Here is a 10,308-nt window from a genome sequence, read left to right as displayed (position 1 = left end):
ATACTTTCACTTGTGCTTTAACATGCTCAGTAGGGGCTAAAAACACACACAAAGACAATGATGTATCATCAAAAATGAGTCTCTTTTCCACTCAGTGAGCTTCAAAGTAACGCAAACATCCCACGAGGCAAACAGCTATTTACAGATGAAATGACAGTTCAGACTGCTTAACTGATTCATCATGTTGTTGATGTTGCTTTTATAACTTCTGGGCAACACACAATCAGGCAAAGAAGCAGTGGATTTGCGGATCGCGAAGCCCTTCAGAGCCTAAAAAGGCTCCTCTCTTAAAATCATGACTTTAAATGATGTTTGCTCACTGCCTACATTTATGATTCCAGACGAGGAGGGGGAATGAGGATCATAAAAAGGAAAGAGAAAAGAAGAACACAGGACTTGTGGGTAATTGTGGCAGGGAGTGGTGGGAGAGCGAGCATATGGGAAAGAATTGGGGGCCAGATGTGTGAGGAATGTTCTAGCTGCTGCAGAGAGGTGGGTGGGTGGATGGATGGATGGATGGATGGATGGATGGATGGATGGATGGATGGATGGATGGATGGATGGATGGATGGATGGATGGATGGATGGATGGATGGATGGATGGATGGATGGATGGATGGGTACGGTCTGCAGTTAGTTAAAAAAAACTGTAAGGTGTCCAATGTTTTTCTGTATTTAGAACGAACCTAACATTTCTCCCTGACAGAGTAATTATTTTTACACAAACTATTAACGTTGTTGTTTCCATGGAATCCAAATAGTTGAAGAAAGTTTTTTTGTTAAAGTGGTTTTGTTGTGTTTTTCTAAGCACTACAATATACATTTCTTTCAGGTTTTGAATCATTTTTCGAACTTTTAAAGGGCAGCCTTCTCACCGCTTATATTGTGTGCAGAAAAGTGCTAAAACCTGTAGTTCCTTTAATGGCCACTGGTGAATGGCTTCACAGTCAGTCCCTACTAATTTCCATGTTAAACGTTTCTCTCAAGATAAGAATACTTGCTGAATTGAGTCCTTAAAATTACTTTTTAAGAGGCCCTATGGGAACTGTGTGGTTAATGGACACATTTTGTGAGTCATAAAATAACATTTTATTGCTTTTCAATAACTATTTCCCAGTTTTTGGAATAACCTCAGTTAGTCCAGCTATTTCATAATACCATTCTATTCTGGTCCCCTTACTAGCTTTTAATTCTAGACGCACTTTGTTTGTAAATTGTGTTTTTAGTGTTTTTAACATGTTCTTGTGGCGTTTATTTATGATAGAGGAGATAGATTTAAAAAAACAAGTTTAAATTGCATTTCAGAGTATTTCTTTACTCAAATCGTTGTGAATCAGGAGTAGACGAAAAAATGCCATTTGAAAAAGCTTGTATTTGTGATGTAGAACTGAGCAGGCCACAAGCTCCTTGCTCCACTCCATTCCGATGTATTCACTTGTAGATGACTAGATCCATGGACGTCTTTGTTTTCCTCATCCCAGCTGGCATCTGGCTCTAAAACTACAGCTGGATAGCTCCAACATGGCTCGCCATTTATCTAAGACCAGTATTGTCAGATTGGGGGTGTGAGGAGCTGTAAACAATTTTACATTTACATTTACATTTGCGTTTTCATTGGTCATGTCTGTTGTAATGAAAAGCAGCTTTTGTTAGAATCAGCTGTTTTATGTTGATCGCATAAACAGTTGCATCTCTGGTATTAAAGGGTGAATATCATTGAAGTACCGATAGCCCAACATACTTGGTGGTTGGCATATTTACCTAAACTTGTTAATTTGGCGTATTTCAGAGTTTTTCAGAAAAAATAATAATGACTCAACTCATTATACTCAACTCAACTCATTAATAAGTAGGGTCCCTCCTGACCCTTTCAGATTTGTCCTGATGCTCATTATAGATTAAAAAAAAAGGTTCAAACCTGTGTTTTCTTCATTGTTTGAATTAATTTTTGTAGTTTCTGCATCTATTTTTCCCTTCCCATGTGCATCTCAGCCTTTGCTTAAGTGAAATATATCTATATTTGTTCTTACAGCTGCATCATTGGAGGCCTTCCACCGCGATCAATCTACGACCGCAAACAACTTGGCATGCAGTCACTCAAACTACCCACAATCCACCTGGAAAACTCAACCTGCGTCACAAGCAGATAGTCCCTTAAAAGAAACGAGAGAAAAAAAACAGTACGTCCATCTGCTTCTCATCATCCTCATCCATCTCCCCCCACCCCTGTCAAACAGACATGTTCTCCCTCTCTGTTTTATGCTCTGCTTCGCCAACTCATCTAGCACGCTACGACCTCTGGAGCCGCAGCCTGGATAAATGGGCCACAACAGCTGGGTCTGACTCCTGACCGGGACCACCCTTCCAGCCTTGACCAGCAACAGCTCTTTTTCCGCCTCGCCACAACCGCAAATACCGCCTTCGAGTCCGTGCCCACATGTTTCAGGAGGAAGCTTGGGAGAAGCCTTCGCTTTTTTGTGCATTTCTGTGTTTACACTGCGGTAATTCTGTATGGCTTCATCTCAGCTTTGATAACTGATATGAAGTTGCTCCGTTTTAACTTGTTGCAGCTTTAGACAGAGATTTTTATCATTTCACAAACACCTTTTTCTTGTTTCGTTTCAAGCACTTTGGCATCAAAGCTGAATATACGCAAAATGTAGATGTTTCCAATAAATTCCTGATTGTGCCTCTTAGCTGAGAGCGTGCTGTTTGTTCAGCTGCTGAGGGCCTGAGAGAGAAACCCAGGGAGGCTGTGGAGAACTCATACCTTCCATTCATCACAGAGGAGGGGGGGGAGAAGGAGGATAAAGAAAGAGCAAGGAAATGAGACAAGAGTGGGGTTTTTTTTCTTTCTTTGCTGAGTAAGGAGAGAGAGGTAAGCTTAATTTTCTGACAGTTGGCCTCTGAAGCCTCTGTGTTTGAATGAATAACTGCTCATGCGTTCCCTCATGTGACCGTCAAGCCACAAGTCACCTCAGACTGGCAGCAGACATAAATGTCACACTTTTTTCAGTTTCGACAAAAAAGAGGAAGTTTTTTTTTGTTTGTTTTGTTTTGATTCTAGAAGCTATTCAAGTACAACAATCTTTTTTCAGGACAAAAACGGTGGTGTCTTTTTGTTTTCTTTTGTCTTTTCTCACCAGGTAGATGAAACACAAAGGTATGTTGTTTATTGTTTGGTATCATCTGATTAACAGAGAAAATTTAAAAAATGGCATCAAGGTAAAGGTTCAATTTTGTGTTTGGTGTGACTAAGAGGAGCTTCCTGATAAATCTGGTTGTGGAGCGACGTTTGATTGGCTCTGTGATTACACCACATGCTGGATGGAGGCACAGATTGATTTTCTCTCGGTGGGTGTGGCTTTTGACGGTAAAAAGATTTTGTCTCATCGTGTTTGTATCGTGATTATCTTGTTAGGATTTTTCTGGCCATCACCATTTTTGCAGGTCTTTGGGTAAATTGTCAAAACATTAACACACTCAGTAAGGCCAATAATTAATGGCCAATAGCCACATCTATGTATAATTCTGAGGTCAAATATGGAGCAAAATACTGAAGGATGTTAAATACCTTTACAGTCAAGATTTTTCTTGGCTATAAATTTATGAAAGAAAATAAATGTTTTTTCAAATACATTAACCCAAATAATTAGATAAGAGCTGCAGTATAAAATCAAAAGCACAAACTTTTTTTTTTTACATTTACCCTGATCAGGTCCATGGCACATTAAAAAACATCTCAAGTTCCTAAAATTTCCAAAGTGGATTCCCTTATGAAGTAAACATGACATCATCCTCATGCCCACTGCACAAACCACAGCATAACAAAAAAAAAATTTGTGATCGATGACCTATAGATATTCAAACTACAAAACAGTCTCAATTTTCTTTTGACTAATTACACCAAAGTTGACAGGAAACAGAAATCCCACAGACCTGAGTAATGTGTGCTAAAGTGAAGATAAACATGGACCATGTGATTATTGACGGGAAAACTTCAAATCTTTCACAAGCATTCCGGCAGCTCTTATCATTTAATGTTTTGGTCTGAAGTTTAAACCACATGGGTTTTACTTGAAATAACTGTAAATTTACATATGTTCAACCAAAGCGCATCTCAATTTTGCTCCTACTTCCTCAGTCTTGTCAGGGCCTTGCTTCATCCTGTTGGTCTAATTGCACCAGCGCTGCTACACAACTGCCTCATCAGCAGTTCTCAGTTCCTCAAAGCCTCGGTTACTGAAAACACTGCAGGACGGTTGCCTTTAGATGAGGAAGAACGCAGCTATTTTGGATAAGGAATCATCCCAACCATCTGAACCACGAAGCACATAGAGCATTTGTGAACCCTGCTGATTCAACACAATAAGGAGTTTTTTTTTCTAAACTATTCGACCATGTTTCGAGTAACGCAAACGCTTAAATCCCGTTTTCTTTCATACCAGCGCATGTTGGAGGGGAGCTAAAGTGGGACAGGAAAAATAAGGAAAGGGCGGGAAAAATAAACACACTCCGAGGTTGTTTTGAGAGCCCCAATCATTTACTACCCTAGATTCTGAGAGTTTGAAATTTCAGCCTCACTGAGAGGAGAAACTTGAACCGGTGGTCCAGCTGTCCAAAGCTTGCCAGAATTGAGAAAAACTCTTCTGCACATGCTCTCCCACACGCTCTATCCCACCCGTTTTAGCCCCTCTCGAGCCAGGTAATCAATGCTCAACGAACACCCAAAACAACATGGCTGCAAGTTTCATTGGGACAAGCTTTTCTGACATGAGGGCCCCACAAACAAATCTGTCACTTGGCTGCATGGCCATGTTTCCAGCTGTACGTTTCATGTTATTTCCTCTGTTCTCACTCTGCAGCAAAAACAAGCAGCGAGCCAGATTATGTAAAATACATCTCCTTCCTTCCAGTGGATATACTGTGCAATGTAGAGAGGGGGAAAAAACATCAATGTTGGAGGATTGAAGGTAGAATAACTACAACATTACAGAGCATGTGAAACGTTTGGACATGAGAAGAATGCCGGAAAAGCTGCGGCAAAATTAAAGTCAAAGTGACTTTAATTTTCCAAGAAGAAAAATGGCTGGGGTTCACAACAAAACCACTGCACAAGTGGAGTCTGTGGACAGGTTGTATTGCAAACATGGAGTTTTGGTGGAAACGTGTATCTGCTTCCAAGCATGGCAATGGAAGGGTGATAGTGTGGGTTCAGCAAAATCATTAAATGGAAATTGGAATTGATCATGAGGTCATAAACCATGACATGTTTTCTAGATGCAAAGTATAGAGAAGCTGAAAGCACAACAGCAGGTTTAGATTAAACTATCTAAACAGCCACATAATTGAACTGATTAACCCCGATTAGCCTGTTCTGTTTTGGCAGAACCGTAGGAGAGATGTAGAAGAGAATTGAAGAAGAAAATAGACCACAATGCATAGAAAGTCATAAAAACATATAATCTTTGAATTGCTACTTGAACTGCTTAGTTACTTAAACTTTTAACACTGGATCTGTCGCCGGCGACAGCGAAATAACACAAGTTCTTTGAACTATCGTGACTCTTCAACCATTTACAGAATTAACGCAACACCAACGGATTCTGACGCAGAAAAAACAGCGCTTTGCACTAATAAGCAAAGCTGTGTTACCGTTGCGATAACGGTAACACTTTAATTGGATAAAGTGTTGTTAACGGCACAAAGCTGCTTTGCTTTGCGTCAGAATCAGTTGGTTTACGTTGATTGCATAAACCGTTCACCATTGTAAAATGTTGTAAAAGAGCAAAGTTGCTTTATTCAGCTTCAGAATAATTTGTTTTCAAAAGGAATTTTTTCGTCTGCTCCTGATTAACAACACTTTGAACACAGAAATACTCAGAAATGCAGTTTTAAGCTTATTCCTAATACAGTGGATTCCCTGTGGGGATCTTTTCTTTTAGGGTTTGCCGGCTTGGTCAGTGGTTGTTGTTGCAGTTTTGCCCTTGCTGGGGCGACTGGAGTTCAACACTGCAGCCTCACAGCTGTGGAGTGGACACCATTTCTGTTCCGGTTGGGCTTTCATTCTAATATATGTTTTTGTTTTCAAATGTAAGCTGCATCAGGCATGAGAAGCGCCTTTTATAAATAAAGTTTGATTCGATTTTCTTTTCCGTCATCAGAAAAATGCTACGGAGTGGGTCTCTAGACATAATTTTTACTTGGTGAAAAGCTAAAAATAGCCTTACACTGTTTCCATAAAAGCAAAAATTCTTCAACAGAGTCCTTTAGTAATCAAGCTGAAAGTTAATGACGAGTAATATCGAAAACTGAGGCTTCCAAGACGGTTGATTGTGATTAGTTTGACCACAATTTTTTTTTCGCATCAACCACAGGAGGAAGTCAGAGACAAAATATTGAGGCCTTGGACTCACACACAGGGATTTAGCGACCTTGGGCACTGGACAATGAGCATTTGTCTAAACTGCTTGTCTTATCAGTCTCCAGGAAAACAGCAACAAACATTTTCAGAGTAAACTCTCCCACAGCTTCCTGCAACTTGAACACAAAAAGTTTTCACATTGGCAACACCTATGATAGGAAAAAGAGTGGCGCATTATATCTAGTCAAAGGAACTTTGTTGAAAGCACAAAAAACATTTTTGAAAAGTCAAAGGAATGTGTCAGTGTTGTCAGCATCTCAAGACACCCTTTTTATTGAGGATAAATTGCTCAATCTTTATCGTTCAAAAAGAACTGAGCTAAAAAATGCAGTCCAAAATAATAATTTCTATTCTTGACAAAGTTCAGTTGATTGGTTCATTTTTTGCTGTCCCATCCATGATGTTTCTACAAATTTGTTATCAAAGTTTGAGATGTTGGCAATGAACAGTCTACAAGTGCCAAAGCAGAACGAAGGGAGGAAGGGGGGCTTCACAGGCCAGCAGATGTTTCAGCTTTTGGGTTTTGGCTAAAAAAGGGCAATTAAGAGCCGCTCTTAATGAGGCTGGCAGCCAACCCATAAAATGTCTGGTTCAGTGAGAGAGTTGCTCATTAGGTGGAGCTGATTCCCCCCACCCCCCCTCATCACCACTGCCTTCCCCGGAGCAGGAAGTGATGGATCAGACATTCAAAAGGTTCCATGCCACCATCAGACTAAGTTACTATAATAAGGAAGGCTTAACCAGCACTAAATCCTCTAAGTGTGTGTTTAAATGTGCCTGTCTGAACATTGTCATATGTTATGTATACTGGGCTGATGGGTGAAAGTGGTGCACATTTTCCAAAAGGTGACTAACTGTCCCGACAGTGTTATTGATGAGGAACGTGGGATTAAGACAACAAAACAGTTCACGCTTTGATTTTCTTCAGTCTTCATGTTTGCGCACCACAAAAATGAGCAAAAGACAGATTTAAAGTCTCACTCCAATCATCTTTTTTATTATTTAAAGGCATTCCCAGTGGTCTTTTACCAACTTTAGCCCAGATTGTTCGTTTTCTGGGGCATAGCCACGACAGAGCCGCAGTAGCTCTTTGAAAATTGCCTTGGGACTGTTGGCGCGGAGTAACCCCTCCCCTAATTCCCATCATCCCTTTGTTTACATGTTCTCCCGCTATCTTGCAGCACTCCACACACCCCATCGTAACATTACCGGTGCAACAAATATGCGTAGAAATATTGGAGGCATCCAGTTGTTCAGTTTTGAGCCAGATGCCAGCTCGAATGAGGAAAATTAAGAGGTATATGGATCTAGTTGTCTACAAGTGGATGCATCAGAATGGAGCAGAGCAGGGAGCCTGTGGCCTGTCAATTTTAACACCTACATCACAGCTACAAACTTTTTCCAACAGCCTTTTTTACATCTGATCCTGATTCACAACGATCTGAATCAAGAAATACTCAGAAATGCAACTTTTAGCCTAATTTTGGCGTGGGTCTTTACAGAAATGCTTACATGACTTTGAATACGTTTTGAGCATATTCCTTGCCCCAAAATTCAAAGTTTCTTGTCAGTTTGAGGTCACAAGTGTTTGTTTATGAAGCTCCTATGCAGAGGGGCAAAAATACACCCTGTCGGTTCCCAAACGGAGGGGGTTTCCTGATGATCAGGGGTTGTTCCTCTGGGATTCTCCATGTAGCCTATCTGCCGGGTCCTATCTGGCATCAGGAGAACTTGGCACAACGCTCCCCATTGAGTCCTGACAAAAAGTGGGCCATTTGCAAAGCTCCCACTGGACATGTGCAGTGGAAAGAAAATAAACGTAGAGATGAACGGAGCTCAACAGGAGGTGGACGAGTTTCCTGTGAAGGCCACAGAGGGATGCCGACAGAGAGGTTAAGAAAATGCAAAGCTGTGATAATGTAATGCAGGTTCTGTTTTTCTGCTATAGCCGCGGAGATCGGCCTTTCTTCTGATATCTACGTCTTCCTCTCATTGTTTCACATTTTGCATGTGGTGTGGTTGTCCAAGCTTCCTCCCGCTGGCTTCAATAATATTTATCCCATCTTGTAAATCGTGGAAGAATTCCAAATCCCAAACCGCTTTCAGGATCCTTTATCAGCACAGTCTGCAAACAGACCCTGGCTAATGCCTGATAGCAATTAAACTTTGGAGAACTTTAGAATTAAACAAAGCTACAACACTTGTGACCTTTTGTTCACATCACTCTGAAGCCCACATGTTGTTGTCATCTCAAGTGTTTCTTGATATATCTTGAGGAAAGCAGCCGTTCAGGAAGTGAGGAGGAAAACGCTCAGAGGAGAGGCAGGAAATCAGGTGACTTGAATTTGATAGTTACGGTAGATCCACACGAACCCACAGAGCGGGGCTCACACATACACCTGAAAGAGGCATATTTCCCTGTGAGGAAATAATGAGGTTTTCAGGCGACGGGCCGTGGAGTTGTGGAATTGATCCCTGCCCCCACATCCTCCTTTCAACATGAAACTCTAGCGTATGTTTGCCAGATGTCCAAAGCAAAGACAGAGGGATTGGAAAGAGCTGAAGGCTGCCAGAGGTGTCTTATATCGGAGGAATTATTATCCTAACAATATAACACAACACTCACCATCAGCCCGTGCAGGAGTTCATTTCTACATTACAGCCTCTTTTATGGACACGAAAGTTTACAAGAACTTCAAGTCAAGATTGCTTTCGTGATTACTCCACGGTGAAAGATGTTTTTGCTGAAATAAAGATGTCTGACGTCCCACCAAAGAGCTTATAAACCACAAGCATGGACAGAAACTCAATCCTGTGACTCGACTGGAGTTGTACCAAACAGCACCCACATGCACAGACCCTACTGGATGAATATCCACCCCAGAGCCCCCGGAGCGTTTCGGTGAATAGATGAGGAGGAGGGTGGACAGTACCTGACATTTACTTAGTACTGCAGGATAGAAAGGCCATTGTCTTTGCTGAAATGAGAAACTCTGCCTCAGAAGGGCGAATGAGGAAGAAAGAGGGTACTGTCAGACAACTCGATATCAATCTAATGAAATAATAGCGAGTCCTCTGAAGTGGAGATCTCGGGTTTTTAGACTTCACAGTTGAACCCTTTCTAGATCCAGAGGAGGGCAAAAAACACACAGAGGAGGAATTCTTCTGATGAACTGAGACACAAAACAAACTAAAATATACCCTTTTGAACCTAAAACATATGTAGATTTATCCACAAACGCAAAAGTAAAAGTTAGATATGCTCTGTGATATTTTTCACAGTGTTCTGGAAAACTTTGGACTTCTCGTCTGTTTTTGACAGATGACTCAACAATTATTAAAACTATCCATTTAAGCTGCATCTGGAAGTTTGGAAAAAATTCCTCAAGAAGATAATAAATTTATTGTTTGAATAAATGCACAAAGCAGGATTGGTGGCAAAACCTAATTATGTTATTCTACAAAATAAGAGTCATATTTTTGTCCTTTAAAACCCCACGACATCATAGAATTGACAGAAAAAAAACGTTTTTTAAATTTAAACTCTTTAATGAAATCCACAAAAATATTATTAAAATGTTGACAGAAATAAAACCCCTTATTTACCCAGTGTCAAATTTGATCCACACTTTATTTTAACTTGGTGTAACAATGATTCTTATCCAATTTTTCATTCTTTCAATACAGCAAGAAGTTATGTAAAAAAAAAAAAGTTATTTAAACCAAAAAGTTTTTAAATTAGCAAAAATGTTCCCGCTGAAAGTCTTTTTTGGGATTTAATGGAAACAATCCTGAGCGGGAAAAGCCTTTCTACTGCCCTTAGTGGATGGATGGTGTACTGCAGGGCAGAACACGTGACCAGTCATATATAATGGCTTTTCAAG

At 40.5% G+C, this 10,308-nt stretch overlaps 1 long non-coding RNA gene across 1 annotated transcript; it reads left to right on the top strand.

The window, feature by feature from the left end:
- Window positions 1-207: 207 nt before the first annotated feature.
- On the top strand, window positions 208-2,845 carry LOC144989061 (uncharacterized). The gene is made up of 3 exons (XR_013653207.1): window positions 208-492; window positions 2,033-2,180; window positions 2,286-2,845. It is a non-coding gene; the product is annotated as an uncharacterized LOC144989061 (long non-coding RNA).
- Window positions 2,846-10,308: the final 7,463 nt, after the last annotated feature.

The sequence above is a fragment of the Oryzias latipes genome, chromosome 22 (assembly GCF_053564925.1).
Source record: "Oryzias latipes strain Hd-rR chromosome 22, Olatipes_Hd-rR_3.1".
In the NCBI taxonomy this organism is placed as follows: Eukaryota; Metazoa; Chordata; class Actinopteri; order Beloniformes; family Adrianichthyidae; genus Oryzias; species Oryzias latipes.
Note: the sequence above shows the minus strand (reverse complement) of the source record. Positions and strands in the feature narration are given on the sequence as shown.